Source organism: Rhinatrema bivittatum, chromosome 4 (genome assembly GCF_901001135.1).
Source record: "Rhinatrema bivittatum chromosome 4, aRhiBiv1.1, whole genome shotgun sequence".
Lineage (NCBI taxonomy): Eukaryota > Metazoa > Chordata > Amphibia > Gymnophiona > Rhinatrematidae > Rhinatrema > Rhinatrema bivittatum.
The window spans coordinates 452,000,015-452,019,531 of record NC_042618.1 but is presented as its reverse complement, the minus strand read 5'-3'; the positions used below and the strand labels follow the sequence as shown (position 1 = coordinate 452,019,531).

The following is a 19,517-nucleotide window of genomic DNA, read 5'->3' as shown; positions in this document are numbered from 1 at the left end:
ACCCTGGTTTGGACATGCATTTTGGACACACTAATCCCCATATAGCATTGGGAGTTATTTTAAACGTATCCAGAACACGCATTCAATTGCTTGTTAAGTGGTGCGCTAGCCTGAGCATGTGGTATTGCATCGGCCTGTAACAATACTATATACAGGAACAATGTACAAGTGTATCTCATTTTTGTAAATCACCTTGTCATGCGCAGGCTTAAAAGTACCTGTATAGTTTTGCTGAAAGTGCACCCTTATAAAATATAAATATATATTTTTAAATAGATCTTGGACACAAAAGTAATGGAAAGATCAATTAATCCTATGTAACACATGAGATCCAAATCATATATTTGATACCTCCACCAGTCATGCTCTAGAAATAAATTGATGGGAACTCACCTAATTAGCTGTGAAACGGTGAAGAAGTTGAAGAACAATAGAAAGCTTAAATGATTTATTCTTCTCTTAGGAAAGATTAACAAAGGCTTCTCAATGTGAGAAAAACAATCCCAGGGAGGACAACCTCCAAAGAGGTCTTGACAATACCTAGAAAGACAGGAAATCAATAGAGGCCATAATTATTGGCACAGGAAAATAATGAAGTGTAAAACTTTGGTTTAAGAGCAAATTAAAACTCCATTAATGTCCTAGAATAATGAAGGGACAAAAAAAAATCTGTAAAAGGGCAGGATACCTGTCTTGTCAGTTGCATGCTCTCTCAACCTTATAAACCATTTTAGTTAGGGATACGTAAAGCAACAAAGTTTGGGTACAGTAACATTTCTCAATACGTTTTTGTCTTTTGGTCCAAGAAAAAATGTCACAAATTCCAAATTATCCCATCTGTACATACTGTATATTTTCCACTGGCAATTTAGGATTAAACAACAATCATGTTCTATAAATCATTTATTATAGAAGTGTCGTCATGCTAATCACATTACTGAATAAGATTAATGACAGAGTGCAACCAACAGGTCTACAGGCAAGGATATCTATGGCTCCAGTTTCATAAAATATTATATTATTTGAAAGAAGAATCTAGCACTCATATGATCTATATTTGATGTTTAAATGGTTCATGAAAAAAATCACCTTTAATTCAATCTATAGTAGCATCTAGGGATGTGCATTCATTTCCTACGTATTCGTAATCCGCAACGTATAGGGCCATATTCGTTGTATTTGTGGGGAAGCAAAACGTATCGCGATTCCCCACGAATACAACGAATCTTAGCCAAATTATTCGGCCATCTAAAGGAGCCAATTTATTGGCTCCTTTAGATGGCCCCCCCCCAAGACTTACCAAAACTCCCTGGTGGTCCAGCTTGGGGTCCGGGAGCCATCTCCTGCACTCCCACCCTCAGCTGCCGGTATTCAAAATGGCGCCGATAGCCTTTGCCCTCACTATGTCACAGGGGCTACCAGTGCCATTGGTTAGCCCCTGTCACATGGTAGGAGCACAAGATGGCGTTGGCCATCCATTGTTCCTACCATGTGACAGGGGTAAGTGCAAGGAGATGCATATAGGGAAAAATAACCCATGCTATAATTACACAATGTTGGATTCCATATTAGGTGCTACAACCCAAGAAATATCTAGGTGTCATAGTGGATAACACATTGACATCGTCGGTTCAGTGTGCTGCGGCAGTCAAAAAAGCAAACAGAATCTTGGGAATTATTAGAAAGGGAATGGTGAATAAAACGGAAAATGTCATAATGCCTCTGTATCGCTCCATGGTGAGACCGCACCTTGAATACTGTGTACGATTCTGGTCACCGCATCTCAAAAAAATATAATTGAGATGGAGAAGGTACAGCGAAGGGCTACCAAAATGATAAGGGGAATGGAACAGGCCTACCACATCTTCTAGATTCACAGTGATTTGGTTCAGTCCATCTGAATCATTACCCATGAAAACCTTCTCCACTATGGGTACCTCCCCAACATCCTCTTCAGTAAACACTGAAGCAAAGAAATCATTTAATCTTTCCACGATGGCCTTATCTTCTCTAAGTGCCCCTTTAACCCCTCAATCATCTAACTGTCCAACTGACTTCCTCACAGGCTTTCGGCTTCGGATATATTTTAAAACGTTTTTACTGTGAGTTTTTGCCTCTATGGCCAACTTCTTTTCAAATTCTCTTTTAGCCTGTCTTATCAATGTCTTACATTTAACTTGCCAACGCTTATGCATTATCCTATTTTCTTCTGTTGGATCCTTCTTCCAATTTTTGAATGAAGATCTTTTGGCTAAAATAGCTTCTTTCACCTCCCCTTTTAACCATGCTGGTAATCGTTTGCCTTCTTTCCATCTTTTTTAATGTGTGGAATAAATCTGGACTGTGCATCTATTTTTTTTTTTTTTTTTTAACAATGACCACACCTCTTGCACACTTTACATTTGTAGCTGCTCCTTTCAGTTTTTTTCTAACAATTTTTCTCATTTTATCAAAGTTTCCCTTTTGAAAGTTTAGCAGAGCCGTGGATTTGTTTGCTGCCCCTCTTCCAGTCATTAATTCATATTTGATCATATTATGATCACTATTGCCAAGCGGCCCCATCACCATTACCTCTCTCACCAAATCCTGTGCTCCACTGAGAATTAGATCTAAAATTTCTCCCTCTCTTGTCGGTTCCTGAACCAATTGCTCCATGAAGCAGTCATTTATTCCATCTAGGAACTTTATATCTCTAGCATGTACCGATGATACATTTACCCAGTCAATACTGGGGTAATTGAAATCTCCCATTATTACCACACTACCAATTTGGTTAGCTTCTCTAATTTCTCTTAGCATTTCACTGTCAGTCTCACCATCTTGACCAGGTGGACGGTAGTATTCTCCTATCACTATAGTCTTCCCCGACACACAAGGGATTTCTATCCATAAAGATTCAATTGTGCATTTAGTCTCATGCAGGGTGTTTATCCTGTTGGACTCTATGCTACCCCCGACATAAAGTGCCACACCGCTTCTCAGGTGCTCCTCTCTGTCATTGTGATATAATTTGTACTCTGGTATAGCACTGTCCCATTTCCTAGCATGTAGCAGATGGACTCAGGACCAATGGGTATAGTGTACTCCTGATAGCAGTTGGAGACGGATCAGATTTCAATCTGACTTCAGCCCCTAGCACATATACCCCTGCAGGAAGTGCTGCTCTTCAGTATTTTCTGTCTCCATAGCAGTTAGGGACTATCTGCTCACTCTCACAGCGTTAGAACCAATTCAAGAAAACCCAAATTTGAAGATGAAAACTTACCTCTTAAGACGAGCCCTGCTCTCCTACAGTGATACCCTCTGGTCCTTCCCCCAGTTGAGATTTCCCGAGGTGATTTCCATGGTCCCTCGGAGGTGAGCCTCGGTCCGGCAGCCGAATCATGGCGAGGACCTAGACCCCGATCCCTGGTGCAGGTGAGAGGCAGTGGGTGCCCCCTTGAGCGCGGCGGTGAAGGTATTTGCCCTCTCCCTCCGCAGCCGGAGACCACCTGGAACAAAACCAGGAAGCGCCGAAGACGAGGTAAGGTAGAAATCTTCAGCGTCAACTCCGGTCTCCGAGGTTCGAGGAGTCACACAGGTCGCCGACCGGGACCATTGCCACCGGGTTGATCCGCCCTAGCAGGGCCAGGCCCCAGTTAGATCCAAGAGTCTACCCACGTGGAGACCCTCTGAGGTAGTCGCCATATTGCCCGCGTGGTCGCCGTTGCCATCTTGGCCCTATTCGCCGCTCCGCTCATAGTCTCGGGCCGGGCGCACAAGTTTACTTAGGCGCAGAAATTACATGTGCGCATAAAGTTACACGCACAAGGGCCGCATGCACAAGATATATGCGCGCCCACTGGGCTAAGCGCATAACCACGACTTGGGTGCACAACTGTGCGCACAACCCACACGCTCATCTAGAAGCACCGGAGCACATAAAGGTTTACACGCTGATAACCATGGCACCATCAGAAACGGAGATAAAAGGCTCAAGGTCTCTGCCCAGCATGCCACATCAGAGCCGTACAAATTGAGGAGGCCAACGCCCTGTGCGCTCAGTGCGAGGAGGCCCTGGGAGATCCAGCCCAGGGCCAGTCCCACTCAGGGCCAAGTAATAGCTCCTCAGTGGGTACCCCAGACCTTGCAAATCCCAGCGGGACACCCCCACAAACGGGGACCCCCAGGGACCCAATGCCCCTCAGCTTGGATCCAGCATCTATCTCATGGGTGAGTTCTTCAAAGGGCTACACACCTTTGTTCATATACAAACAGAACCCCTGGCTGACCAGTCACATCCTCCGCCAGAGGACCTTTATGCCATGGGCCCCTCGAGGCCTAGATAAAGGTTTCCACCACCCAGGAGCCCCATCTATGGGGACCCGGACAACTCTGAAGAGGAAGCAGAGCTCCTAGAAGAGGGGGAATTCCCCCCGGGGACAGAGCCTCACCGAACCATGAGATGCTTTTTCACCAAGGAAGAGCTCCCTGACCTGGTCACCCACAGCCTGAGGGAGCTCGCTATTCCGGACCCAGATGCTTCGGGGGGCCCCAAGCCGAATCCCCTACTGGACGGCCTCCGCCAGACCTCCCACCATTTCCCACTGTTACAAGCCATCCATCAGCTAATTTACCTGGAATGCAGCGCTCCAGAGTCCACATTCAAAGGGGGACGAGCTATGGCAGCCATGTACCCCCTGGACCCAGTGACCAAAGATCTTCTCACATGCCCAAGAGTCGATGCCATGGTCTGCGCGGTCTCGAAGCGCACTACTATCCCAGTGGAGGGAGGAGCAGCGCTCAAAGATGCACATGACCGGCATCTGGAATCCATCCTTAAACAGTCTTTTGACGTAGCCGCTATGTCCCTACAAATAGTGGCCTGCTGCACCATAGTGACACGTGCCTGCTTATCTCAGACCAGGAGCAACACCCCTGGAGGTCATGAAACCAGCAGTGTCATTCCTTGTGGACGCTGCTTCCAATCTGGTGCGCACGGCTGCCAGAGGAGTGTCATCTGTGGTGGCTGCCAGGAGGCAACTCTGGCTCCGAAGCTGGTTGGCCGATGCATCTTCCAAAACTCGCCTCACAAGGATGCCCTTCAAAGGATCCCTCCTGTTCGGCAGTGAGCTAGAGAAACTGGCCAACAAATGGGGTGAGTCCCCATTGCCGTGCCTACCGGAGGACAGGACGAAGAGGTACCAGCGACTCTTCCCCTGGCCCTCCAGGGGCAGAGGTTCACAGCACTTCAATCTACTAGATAAATGAGGCTTGACCGAAGTGCTGCAAATGCGCAGTAGAGAGTAGCTCTACTGCGCATGTGCGGGCGAGCACATCGGTCAGAGCAGAGTGTCAGCTCTTTGAAAACATGGCGGTGGTGGCGAGGAGCAGTGAACCCGGTGGTGAGGGAGGGAGGAAGTGAGAGTGAGGGGAGGGAGGGAAGGTAGGAGGTGAGAGTGAGGGGAAGTAGGAGGAGAGAGTGAGGGTGGGAGAATGAGAGACAGAGGGATGTAAGTAAGTGGAAGGGTAAGAAGTTGTGGAGCAGAGAAAAAGGGAATGGGGGAGGGATGAGGGAGAGGGAAGGGGTTGTGGATGAGCTGAAAGGGGATTGGAGGGGACGAGAGTGAGGGGAGGGAGGCAGTGGGAGACAGAGGGTAAGACTGAGGGGAGGGAAGGGGGTGAGTGACAGAGGGGAAGGGGGGATGAGGGAGAAAAAGCATAGAAGGGTGCTGTGTTCGAAAATGGACTGAACAAAAAATTAATGTAGCCCGTTGTTACGGGCTTAACAGCTAGTCCATACAGAAGCAACTATCAAGCGCCCCGCCCTACGGGCAAGAACCAGTCCTTTCGGACCAAGCAAACAAGATGGGAACCAGCTCGGGTACAGGCCCCAACCGTACCCCACAATGAGATTCAGCCGACCCGTCCAAGGGAAGAAGCCATAGGGGGCAGACTAGCCCTATTCTACCACAGATGGGTCGAGATAACTTCGGACAAGTGGGTCAAAGACATCATTCGGGAGGGGTACTATCTGGATTTTCTATGAACCCCTCCAGATAAGTTCATGGAGTCCTCCTGCCACGACCTCGCCAAGAGGGTAGCAGTGGAAGCTACACTAACCAGATTACTGGCCCTCGAGGCCATAACCCCAGTGCCTCCACAAGAAATAAATACTGGGCATTATTCCATTTATTTTATCGTCCCCAAGAAAGAGGGGATGTTCAGGCCCATCCTGGACCTCAAGTCAATCAACCGCCACCTGAGGATTACCCGCTTCCACATGGAAACCCTACGCTCCGTAATAAGGGAGAGTTTCTCACATCCCTGGATCTTTTGGAGGCCTACCTACACATCCCAATTCATCAGGAACACCAGCGCTATCTATGCTTCAAAATCCTGGACCGTCAGTACCAGTTCCGGGCACTACCCTTCAGGGTTATCCACAGCACCCCGGACGTTCACCAAGATCATAGTGGTGGTGGCGGCGGCAACATTGAGGAAGGAAGGAATCCTCATACATCCTTACCTAGACGATTGGCTGATCAGGGCGAAATCCCAAGAGGAAAGCCACCAAGCAACCAACAGAGTCAAAACTCTACTGGAGAGCCTAGGATGGGTGGTCAACACAAACAAAAGTTGTCTGCAGCCCTCACAGTCTCTAGAGTACCTAGGAGTCTGATTCGACACCAAAGACGACAAGGTCAGCCTGACTCCCACAAGGAGATCAAAACTGTGGAACCAGTTACAAAGCCTGTTGAGCGAACCTCGACCAACAGCATGGGATTACCTACAAGTCCTCGGTCTGATGGCATCCACACTGGAAGTAGTGCCATGGGTGCGAGCTCACATGAGACCCCTGCAGCGCTCACTTCTATCATGATGGAATCTACTGTCTCAGAACTCTGCCGTACGTCTATTACTCCCGGGCAGGGTTCGGACCCAGCAACAGTGGTAGCTACTGGCCAGCCACCTGATCCAGGGAACAAGATTATCCTCCCCAACCTGGACCCTGCTCACCACAGATGCCAGTCTACAAGGATGGGGAGCTCACTGTGAGGAATTAACCGCCCAAGGGCAGTGGAACGCAGAAGAGGCAGGATGGAACATCAACCGCCTAGAAGCGCGGGCAGTCAGACTAGCCTGCCTACGCTTTCACCACAGACTCCTAGACAAAGCGATCTACATCAACCTTCAGGGAGGAACCAGAAGCCAACAGGTGTCTCTGAAAATAGACCCCCTAATGACATGGGCGGAGGTAAACCTCCAAGAGATCTCAGCTGTCCACATCACCAGGAAAGACATCACGGCGGACTACCTCAGCAGGGAAAGTCTAGACTCAGGAGAATGGAAGCTGTCTTCCGCAGCGTTCCAAATGATAGTGAACCGGTGGGGGACACCAGACATGGACCTTCTGGCAAACCGGTCCACCGCCCAAGTACCCAGGTACTTCAGCCGCAGGCAGGAACCTCAGTCCCAGGGGATCGATGCCCTGGTACAGACCTGGCCACAGGGGACCCTATTATACACTTTCCCACCGTGGCCCCTACTGGGCGCAGTCATTCACAAGATACAGCTGCACAGGGGACTAGTTATTCTGGTGGCCCTGGACTGGCCAAGAAGACCGTGGTACAGCGACATGAGAAGACTACTGGCAGGGAACCCCCTACCACTGCCTCCACACAGAGATCTGCTCCAACAAGGACCGATCCTCCACGAGGATCCAGCTCCATTTTCTCTTACGGCCTGGCCATTGAGAGGGCTCGCCTGAGAAAGAGCAGATACTAGGGGGCTGTAATCGACACCCTGCTCCGAGCACGCAAGTTCTCCACATCTGTAACGTACATAAGGATTTGGAGAGTTTTTGAAGCCTGCTGCGAAGACCACGACATCAAGCCACACTCAACTAAAGTTCCCGTAATACTGGAATTCTTACAGAACGGGCTACAGAAGGGGCTGTCCCTCAACTCTATCAAGGTACAGGTGGCCACATTATCATGCTACGGCCCCAAGAGCGGGGGCAACAGCATAGCTTCTCACCCAGATGTGTCACCTTTCCTGAAAGGAGTCAAACACATCTGCCCACCACTAAAGTGGCTGGTACCGCTGAGGAATCTCAACCTGGTACTGGATTTCCTAGCAGGAACCTCCTTCAGACCCCTCCGAGGTCTGTCCCTCTGTCTGTTAACTTTAAAGACAGCCTTTCTGCTGGCAATTTGCTCAGCCCACCGCATTTCAGAACTACAAGCACTGTCCTGCCATGAGCTGTTCCTCAGGCTCACCCCAGGATCCATCCAGTTACGCACAGTCCCTTTGTTTCTTCCCAAGGTGGTATCACACTTCCATCTTAACCAAACCATCTTGCTACCATCGCCGGATGACTTGAAGAATTCGGAAGAAGCTCATAGTCTACGCCACCTCAATATAGGCAGACTCCTGTCCAGATACCTGGAAATGTCGGAACCAGTACGAAAAACAGACCACCTTTTTGTCCTTCACAGCGAGAAGAGACAAGGGGAAGCAGTCTCACGGGCAACCATAGCCTGCTGGATCAAGGAAGTCATCAAGGCGGCCTACATAGAAGCAGGCAAGCCTCTACCTCTACAGGACAAGGCCCATTCTACCAGAGCCCAGGCAGTATCCTGGGCAGAAACCAGAATGCTGTCACCCGCTGAGATCTGCAGGGCGGCGACATGGTCCTCCATCCACACCTTCTTCAGATTCTACCGTCTGGATGTTCAGGCTTGGGAGGACACGGCATTTGCAAGGGCAGTACTAAGTGGGTCACGGGCAGCCCCCCACCCAGTTTGAGAGTAGCTTTTATATATCCCATTGGTCCTGAGTCTATCTGCTACATGCTAGGAAATGGAGAAATTACTTACCTGATAATTTCATTTCCTTAGCATCCCACCCTTGCCTGCCGTTACGCATGGAACTTCGAATGATTCAAGGGTAAGCCATGTTTTTATTCACCTAGGGCACCCACCCTACCGGGTGTCGATGCTTTCCGGTTGAGTACACTGGCAGTCTCCAGCTATAGTCATCTCAACCAGTTCAAGTTAATCAAGTTATAAAGTTTAACCAAGTTACGAAGTTATTCAAGTTAATCAAATTAGTCAGTCACACATATATCCAGAATGCTTCGAGGAGAATACTGAAGAGCTGCACTTCCTGCAGGGGTATATGTACTAGGGGCTGACGTCAGATTGAAATCTGATCCATCTCCAACTGCTATCAGGAGTATACTATGCCCATTGGTCCTGAGTCCATCTGTCTACACTAAGGAAAACAAAATTATCAGGTAAGTAATTTCTCCATTGGTTATCCTCCTTCCACCATGTCTCTGAGATGCCAATTGTTTACTTTTCTAGCATGTAGATTTGTTGCCTTTGAAATAGCTTCCTTTAATTTGGCCCACTGCTGTTCCACCTCACCCATTTTCTCTCAGTCTTCTATTACTTCCTCTAGGAATAGCCCCATTTTGACAAAGTCCATATTTCTGAAATTCAAAATTTGGGACTTTGTGCAACTTCTCTGTATATTATTTGTTATATCAATCCATACTGTCTGATGGTCACTGGTGCTCAGATGGGCACCTACTTGCACTTAAAAGACATTATCCCCATTTGTGAGCACCAGATCAAGTATTACACCCTCCCTTGTGGGTTCCATTACCATTTGTTTGAGCAGAGTCCCTTGAAGGGCATCCAGTAAATCTCTAGTTCTTGTAGATTCTGCAAAAGGGGTACTCTAGTCTACATCCAGCAGATTAAAATCTCCAACGAACAACACTTCTCCTTTCTTTTTCACATCTGATCTCTTGAATTGGATCTCTTTCTAGCTCTTCTGTCTAAACTGGAGGTCTGTAGTCCATACCGATGTAAATGGAAGCACTTTTTTTTTTTTTTTTAAAGACAGGCCATAATGCTTTTTCCCTATCTCACATCCTTTGCATTTCATCTGCTTTTTGACATAAAGCACTACTCCTCCCCCTTTCCTGTCCTCTCTGACCTTCCTTAATAAGTTATAGCCAAGGTTGTCCATATCCCAATCATGAAACTCTGTAAACCATGTCTCTGTAACAGCAACAATGTCCACGTCTATTTCCACCATTAGATCCTGCAGGTCTGGGATTTTATCGCTCAGACTGCGGGCATTTATGGTCATTGATTTCCAGCTTCTCTCCCTCATCTGCCCTATTCAGCTGATTGTTGTTAATTTCTTCACAATAATGTTATTTTCATTAAAAAAAAAACAAAACAGAAAAATAACATGTTCACCCACCTACAAATGATATTTCTATGCTTTCAAAATTTCCTCACTCTGAACTTTCCATTCCCCAGACAACAAATGCTAATTTTGACCTTCTGTCATTTGTGTGTATTCAATGTCTCTTCCAATAATATCTTCTTAGCTTTCTTTTCACAGTAGCAGCCTTTTTTTGTTTTGTTTTATTTTATTTTCAAGACTGCAATGTCCATGAATTTCCTCCTTAAACCCCAGCCATATGCAACCCCCACTTTTCCTTCCTTCCCCTAAAAAGCAGCATAAAATATGCCTATGGTAAATAAATGTCAAAGATTATGAAAACATTGCTGCCCACACTGTTAAACGTTTAACATCTAATCAGTGACACTATTTCAATATATTCCTTCAAATATATTGTGGGGCAGATTTTAAAAGCTCTACGCGCGCCAAGCCTATTTTGCATAGGCCCGGCAACACGCACGTATGTCCCGGGGCTTGAAAAAAGGGGCAGGGCGGGGCCAGAGGCCTTTGTGGGGCTGCTAGGCCTGCATGCACAACCTACACCTGCCTGGAGGCAGGCACAACTTGTAAAACAAAGGTGAGAGGGGGGGGGGGGGGGGTAGAGGGAAAGTTCCCTTCGAGGCCGCTCCAATTTCTGAGTGGCCTCAGAGGGAATGGGGAAGGCCATCGGGTCTCCCCTAGGGCTTGGTGTGCGCAAGATGCACAAGTGTGCACCCCCTTGTGTGCACCAACCCCGGATTTTATAAACATGTGCGTGACTGCACGCGCATGTTATAAAATCGGGCGTACATTTATGCGCACAAATGTACGCCCGCGCATACCTCTTAAAATCTGGCCTTAAGAGCATAAGAACATAAGAATTGCCATGCTGGGTCTGACCGAGAGTCCATCAATCCCAGCATCCTGTTTCCATCTGTGGCCAATCCAGGTCACAAGTTCCTGGCAAGATCCCAGACAGTATATAGATCCCATGCTGCTATCCACACAGTGATGGGTAGTGGCTATTCTCTAAAGGATGAATTTTAAAAGTCTGGTGTGTGCCAAAATTAGGGGATACACAAATATATTCGGCCAGAGCATGCTGACTGCATTTTAAAAGCCGCCCGGATAATATGCGCGTACTTGCTGCTTCAATCACAAACGAAAGGTTCAAGAAAATGGGTGGGGAATGGGCTTGCCTGGGTGGGGTATGGATGTTCCTAGATTTAAAAACTTGAAATTTGCATGTAAATACTTACACGTACTGGCGCTTGTGGGGTTCTCTGCCATGAACTTTATTTCAGCTATGGATAACATGTAACTTATAAAACAAAAAATTCTAGACTGATCAATGGGGTTTTAAGGGTTGGGTCTAACAGCAGAAGGAAGGATATTAAACTAGGGTGTTTTGGAAGCCCTATCCCTTACCTGTATGAAATATGAATGAACTGGGAAAACGCGATGGTGTCAGCATGCCTGTCTTCTAAAATCTCCCTACTTACACAGTAGAAGCAGCATTTGCGTGCCTAGATCAGTGGCGTAGCCACGGGTGGGCCTGGGTGGGCAGGTGCCCACCCAACTTAGACCCAGGCCCATCCAACTGGCACCGGAACTGCAAGGCTGTCGCGGGATCCCATCCCGCGACAGTGAACAAGAGAACCCACGCCTCGCGCGCCATCACCGCACACATGGGGAAGCGCTGCTGCGGCCGTATGGCCAACCGGTCTTCCTGTTCGAGGGGGGGGGGGAGCGGAAGCGCCGCGCGCAGCTTCAGCTTCCTCCCCCCCCAATGCAGGAAGATCAGCTGCCTCTCCTGCTGCCACCCGTTCTGCTATCTTCGGACCAAACGGCCTGCCGAACTTCCTGTTTGGGGGAGTGAAGCGCCGCGCACAGCTTCCGCTTTCTCCCCCCAATGCAGGAAGATCAGCTGCCTCTCCTGCTGCCACCCGTTCTCCTGCTATCTTCGGGCGTCGGGCCGTACTGCCCGCCGATCTTCCTGCTTGGGGGGCGGGGGGGAGTGGAAGTGCCGCGCACAGCTTCCGCTTTCTCCCCCCAATGCAAGAAGATCAGCTGCCTCGCCTGCTGCCACCCGTTCTCCTGCTATCTTCGGGCGTCGGGCTGATCTTCCTGCTGGGGGGGGGGGGGGAGCGGACGTTGTGCGCTGCACTTCGCTTCCGCTCCCCCCCCCCCCCCCGACAGGAAGTTCGGCGGGCTGTACGGCCCGACGCCCGAAGATAGCAGGAGTCCGGTGGCAGCAGGAGAGGCAGCTGATCTTCCTGCTCTGGGGGAGAAAGCGGAAGCTGTGCACGTGCTTGAATGTGTATGTGTGGATGAGAATGGGAGTGTGTGTGGGTGAAAACTGGAGCCTGGGTGTGTATGTGGGTGAGAATGGAAGCTTGAATATGTGGGTGAATGGGAGCTTGAATGTGTGTATGTGTGGTTGAGAATGGGAGCCTGGGTTTGTGGGTGGGTGAGAATGGGTGCTTGAATGTGTGTATATATGGGTGAGAATGAGAGCCTGGGTTTGTGTGGGTGGGTGAGAATGGAAGCTTGAATATGTGGATAAGAATGGGTGCTTGAATGTGTATATGTATGGATGAGAATGGGAGCTTGAATATGTGTGGGTGAGACTGGGAGCATGGGTTTGTGGGTGAGAATGGGAGTCTGGGTTTATGTGTGTGGGTGAGAATGGGTGCCTGGATGTGCATCTGTGTGTGCATAAGAATATAAGCCTGGGGAGGGGTGAGAAAGTGAGAACTTGTATGTGTGTCTGCAGAGAATGTGAGCTTGTGGGGGGGGGGGGGGGAGGGAGAGCATATGAGAGTGACAGCTTGAGTGTGTGAGAGGGAGTCTGTGAGAGAAAGCGTGTGTGTGTGTGTGTGTGTGTGGGTGGAAGGGAAGAAGACAGTAATAGAAGAAAGACACTGAAAAGGAATTAGGAAATGAGCTATAAGGGAAAAAATGGGAAAAAAGAGACCAGGACCAACTGATTAGAAAAATACAAAGATCAGACAACAAAGGTAAAAATATATATCTATATTTTGAGATGTTAGCAATTTAAATATAAGCAACACAACCGCTCTCTCAAAATTTATGGACAGGTAGGAGCCGTGTATAAAATCGTAATAATAAGAAGGCTAAAGTGCCACAAATCACCGTGAATTATGTTTGTATCATTAAGTAAACCTCATACTAAGGCGTAGATGTGAATGCTATGCTGCATAATTTGACATTATTTATCAGTAAAAAAAAACAACTAGTAGACCTGCATGCCTACAGCCCACCCATGTTAACCTTGTGCCCACCCAAAAAATCAATTCTGGCTACGCCACTGGCCTAGATGCACGTCTACTTAAACTTGCACATACGTGTACGTATGTTATGAAATGGTCACATCCCTGGGCATGGGCTGACAAATGCATGCACATGTGCACTGGTTTAAAAGTTACCGTCTCTGTATACTTGGTTGATAACAGTTTATGGACTTCTCCAGGAACTTGTCCTAACCTTTTTTAAATCTAGCTACACTAACTGCCTTAACCATATTCTTAGAGACCTTCATTTTCAGTGTTTATTTTATTTCACTTGGGAGTTTATCAGTATTTATTAAAACAAGAACAAAACTGGGAGAAATGAATGGAAACAATGACGTTCATTTTTACAGGTAGACATCATTCTTGTTCTTGTTGTAATAAACACTATTTTTTTTCTCCGGAATTTTATCAAACAAAAATAGAGGTCCCTACACATTCTCCAGTAATGAATTCCAAAGCTTAATTGTTTGAATGAAAAATAATTTTCTGCTTTTGTTTTGAATGTAATTTCATGCAGTGTCCCCTAGTCTTTGCATTTTTTGAACGAGCAAATAACTAACTGAGTTATATATTCATGTTCTATTTCTCTCAAGATTTTATAGACCTCTATAATATCTCTCCCCCCCCCCCCCCCCTCCTCGGCTGCCTCTTCTCCAAGCTGAACAGCCCTACCTAATAGGGATGTGAATCGTTTTTTGACAATTTAAAATAACATCCGATATATTTTAAATCGTCAAAAATAGTTAGAGCCGCGATACAATAACAATTCCCCCGATTTATCGTCAAAAAATCATAAATCGGGGGGAGGGGAAGGGGGAGGGCGGGAAAACCGGCACACTAAAACAACCCTAAAACCCACCCCGACCCTTTAAAATAAATCCCCCACCCTCCCGAACCCCCCCAAAATGCCTTAAATTACCTGGGGTCCAGAGGAAGGGTCCCGGTGTGATCTTTTACTCTCGGACTTCCGTTGCGTTATAGAAATGGCGCCGGCGCTACCTTTGCCTTGTCATATGACAGGTCAAAGGTAGCGCCGGCGCCATTTTGTTTTTTGTCCCCCAACGTCAGGAGCATAGGAGATCACTCCCGGACCTCCGCTGGACCCCCAGAGACTTTTGGCCAGCTTGGGGGGGCCTCCTGACCCCCACAAGACTTGCCAAAAGTCCAGCAGGGGTCTGGAACGACCTCCTGCAGTCGAATCGTGTTGCCGTACGGCCGGCCCCATTTTGCGCAAAATGGCGCCGCCCGTACGCCGTATGGCCGGCGCCATTTTCCGTACGGAAAAACGATTTGCGTACAGGAAGTCGTTCCCATACCCCCGCTGGACTTTTGGCAAGTCTTGTGGGGGTCAGGAGGCCCCCCCAAGCTGGCCAAAAGTCCCTGGGGGTCCAGCGGGGGTCTGGGAGCGATCTCCTACGCTCCTGACGTCGGGAGACAAAAAACAAAATGGCGCCGGCGCTACCTTTGACCTGTCATATGACAAGGCAAAGGTAGCGCCGGCGCCATTTCTACAATGCAACGGAGGTCCGAGAGTAAAAGATCACACCGGGACCCTTCCTCTGGACCCCAGGTAATTTAAGGCATTTTGAGGGGGTTTGGGAGGGTGGGGGATTTATTTTAAAGGGTCGGGGTGGGTTTTAGGGATGTTTTAGTGTGCCGGTTTTCGATTTACACGATTTACACGATATTTAAAAAACCCAAACTGCGACGATCTGATTCCCTCCCCCTCCCAGCCGAAATCGATCGTTAAGACGATTGATCACACGATTCACATCTCTACTACCTAACCTCTTTAGCCTTTCCTCATAAAGGAGCCATTCCATTCCCTTTACCATTTTGGTCACCATTCTCTATAACTTTTCCAAATCAACTACATATTTTTTGAGCTGTAGTGACCAGAACTGCACACAGTACTTCAGATGGGGCCTCTTCATGGAGCAATACAGAGGCATTATGACTAGGCATGTGCATTAGTTTCAAACAAAATTAAAAAATGAAATGAATAGGGGCTAATTTGTTTCTTTCTAGGGAGCCAAAAAGAAATTAAGAGTGTACCCTGAATTAAATTAATCCTATTTGTTTCATTCATTTGAAATAGAATAATTTCTATAAGCCCTTATAATCAATAGACTCATAGAAATCATAAGAAAGCAACAGGTGCATAGATGTGGCATATCAGTTGCCATAGAGAGGGGGTTCCACCCCAGAGAGACTATCAAACAGCATTTCAGTTGTCACAGAGAGGGAGTTCCACTATAGAAAGTCTCACAGACATTTCAGGTGTCACAGACAGGGTGTTCCACCATAGAGAAGCTCAAAGGCATTTTAGTTGTAATAGAGAGGGGAGTTCTACCCCAAAGAAGCTTAGATGAGGCAATTCAGGTATCACAGAGTAGGAGTTCCACCCAGAGAGGACAGATGTGAGGCAGAGATTTCTATACCAGGAACTTTGGTAGAGATATTCAAGTCTTGGAAGGAAACATGCTGTAGGGGAGAGGTCTTTCAATATCAGGAATTGTGTCTGTCCTCTGCCCCTTTTGGTGAACTTATTCTCAAATTCAATTCTCTTGCCAATCAAAGGGAATTTCTGGGAACCAAGTAAAGAAAGGTTTATTTTGGTGAAAACCAATTAGTCAACCAACTCTGGAGACAAACATGAGCAGTGTGGACTCATGACATTACCTGTTATAGAAAATACCCTTATGCTAGGCACACTGGTTGGTGGGCAGGGAATAAAGTGCTATGTTACTTTGGCAAGGTCAGGCCAGACTAAAGCCGTATGTACCTAATATACCAAGGGATCTGTGGCCATGTTCTCAATTGACTCAGACTGGTAATATTTGACTGACATTTTTGAAAGCTTTTCCTGAGGATGATGTTCACTTACACTTCTGCCTTCAACTGCTGATGCTTTTGCCTTTGACATGGGAACCAATTCAACTAGATTGGTGTCTCAAGGGAGGGGATGAGGATGCAACTAATGGGGAGCATCTGATACGTCTAGAGCTGGATGAGGAACCTACCTCTTTTTCACTGCCACTGACTCTTTGACAATACCCTTTCAATCACTGTAAACAACTTATTTTTCCAGTATGTAAGAGCTTTGTACTTGAGTGTGATACTACCTTTCACACATTGGTCACACATAGGAGCTAACATATAACAACACAGCTGGGTAGAGGTTTTAACTTTTTAACTAACACTTCCTTTATCAAATCTAGCTGAATCAGAAGTTCCTCTAGAACTTACTCCAAATAGTTTACTACAGAGATGACACCACCCACATTGTCCATGGCTAAACTCAGTGCATCAGTATATTCTTTAAAAGGCTTGAGGACATGCACCATCTGTGCAATGTGTGGCCAGTCCTGACATCCAAAAGGACATTCCAATCCATGAAGTGTTGTCTGCTGTTCAGACAACCTCTGCAGCATAAGATAAGTGGAATTCCTTCTGGTAGCTACATCCTGGACAAGCTTGTGCTAAGTTGCCCTGACTAGTACTTCTTTCTCTTTGAGCAGACCCCACTCTTCACACTCCAATTGAAATAGCTGGCTATTTTGGGAGACTTCTCAATCAAGCACTTCAGGGATTGACTGCCACCTTCCTTGCATCCAAACCCCAAAGCCTCCCTTACTACCAGGTACATTGTATGTGCAAAGCATTGGATGCACTTGAGTCCACCATCAGCCAGTGCTTTAATAATATTGGTACCATTGTCAGTAATGAAAAATCCATTCAGATCTATTTCATTGCTTCTAACTAGCCCATGCGATCATTCCATCATCCCTTGGAATATCTACAAGATATTTTCTGAGGTACGGCTCTTGTCTAGCACTTAGAGTGTTGCACACCCCACTGGTATCTGGCTTTTAGAGCTGCTTTCAGCTAATGCCTCATCTAGCTGCTACCAGTGAGCTGTGAGGGTCAATTATGCATGCTTTGCATTCAAAATAGTCCAAATGTCATTGGTGAGATGGATAATCCTATCCTTTGCCAGCCAAGTCTGCCTTTAAGCACAGCACTGTGTGTATAGGAGAGGAATAACATGATGGCTAAATGTACTTCTGAAAGAAAATTTGCAATAGGGACAAAGAAGTGGAGCAGCTGCTTAAACCCCAAATTCTCCATCACCTGCAGTGGCTGATCATCCAAAGCAATCATTTCACCAATATGTTATGTAATCACTTTGGATGCTGCCTGCTTCCTGCACTATGATAGTGCAGTAGGACACCACTCCATCTGCTCCATGATAGCTTGCTGCTGCTTCCAGGGATGAGGAGGGTGAGAGCTGGGGGATAACAAGATTGTAGTCAATCTCCCCTTTTGCTCCTGTGACTTTTCTACTGCTGTAGTTGATGCATGGGCAGCCACTGTACCAACCTGTTCTGCAAGCAACAATGCTCTAGGTTGCTGTTCCATGTGATAATTCATGTTGCTGCTAGACAGGTGCTCAATTATCTTTTCCCTGCTCTCAGTCTTTTTACAATGGATACATTCAACAAACTTCTGATCAGCCAGAGCATGAAAGTGACTCCAAATCTGAGATTTCTTTCTAGTACACCTATACTGCTTCATTACTGTAGGGGAGTCTTTATCCTTTTTACTAACTACTACTAGTGCTAGCATTAGTGGTACTAGTAGTAGGGGTGTGAATCATTTTTATAACGAATTGAAATATCATATGATATTTCTTAATTCGTTATATAATCGGGTAAATCGTGAAATGAACACTTTTTCCCCTGAATTTTCATGAAAACCATTAGCATGCAAAAAACCATTTATTATTTGTTACTTTTTGTTACTGCACACTAACACCTGTTAGTGTGCACTAAGCCGAAAAACGATTTTTTACTAAAAAAAAAAAAAAAATGATGATCCATGGGAAAACGAGATTTTCCCCATGGCCAAATGAACCCGAAAGCCCAAACGATTGAGCACCCAATGCACATCCCTAACTAGTAGTAGTAGTAGTAGTAGTAGTAGTAGCAGTTGCAGTTGTAGAACTAGTAGTTATTAGCTGATGATCATGTGGTATAGGGGTGTGGCACATGGGTTTTAAACTACAATTACATTACCATTGGTCTCTTCCTCCTCGGATATCTGACTAGCAGTTAAACCCTCAAAGCCTTCCTCAGTTACCTTGCCAGCAGAAAATTCACCCAAGATTTAGATATCTTCATCCACATAGTCGACAACATCACAATAACCTGCAAGCAAGATCTTATCTAGCACTGATCTTTGATCAAAGAATAAAGTGCAGCTTTGGCCTTTGGCTACACCTCATGTTGTTCAAGCATTTCTCCTCCTTTCTTGCTGCTGAACTGAGCCTGTAAGCAGCCTTGATCGACATCCCCAGAACTATTAGGATTATCACTCTTTCCCTTCCCAAATAATAACTGTTTCTTGCTAGGGCCAGGGGGCCATTCTTCCTGGTGCCACTAATACCACTGTTGCTAGTTGCTGCTTTACTACTGCTACCACCAGTACCAGTACTCTTGCTGCTACCATAGTTTAACACCTGCCAGCCAGTACCATGTTTCCTTTCAAATGGCAATGTATTGATTTGGTTATACTTACTTACTGATACGGTGTGCAAAGGCAAGGCATGCAGGAGGGGGCAAACACAGGAAGAGTAAGAAAGGAAACACTTTTTAAACGAAATAAAATGGAAAGAAAAATCCAAAATAGTAGTGTGCAACTACAAAATAACAAGCTGCTATGTTTTAAGGATTTGTAGAACACAGTTATAATAACAAAAGCACTATAAGTACATTGCAGCACTAAGGTGAGTTCTAGGAGTTTAGCCTAAAGCTTCAGGGCTTGGAATAACACAGAAAAGTGAGTAATATTGTAACAAAAAAAAACCCTAAAAGGAAGTAGACCCACAGGATCTCTCTGAAATAGTGTGAAGAACCTTTACTGAGCCTGCACTCACTCAGCAGCAGAGCCAAAAGGTCTGACAATGATTGAAAA

General features: G+C 46.5%; 1 protein-coding gene across 3 annotated transcripts in view; it reads right to left on the bottom strand.

The window, feature by feature from the left end:
- MGAT4C (MGAT4 family member C) overlaps nucleotides 1-19,517 on the bottom strand; it is a 150,978-nt gene that overhangs the window by 113,186 nt on the left and 18,275 nt on the right. For all 3 annotated transcript variants that reach the window (XM_029597071.1, XM_029597070.1, XM_029597069.1), the window contains exon 2: nucleotides 394-540. The gene's annotated coding sequence lies outside the window, so the exon portion shown is untranslated. The remainder of the gene's footprint in view (nucleotides 1-393; nucleotides 541-19,517) is intronic.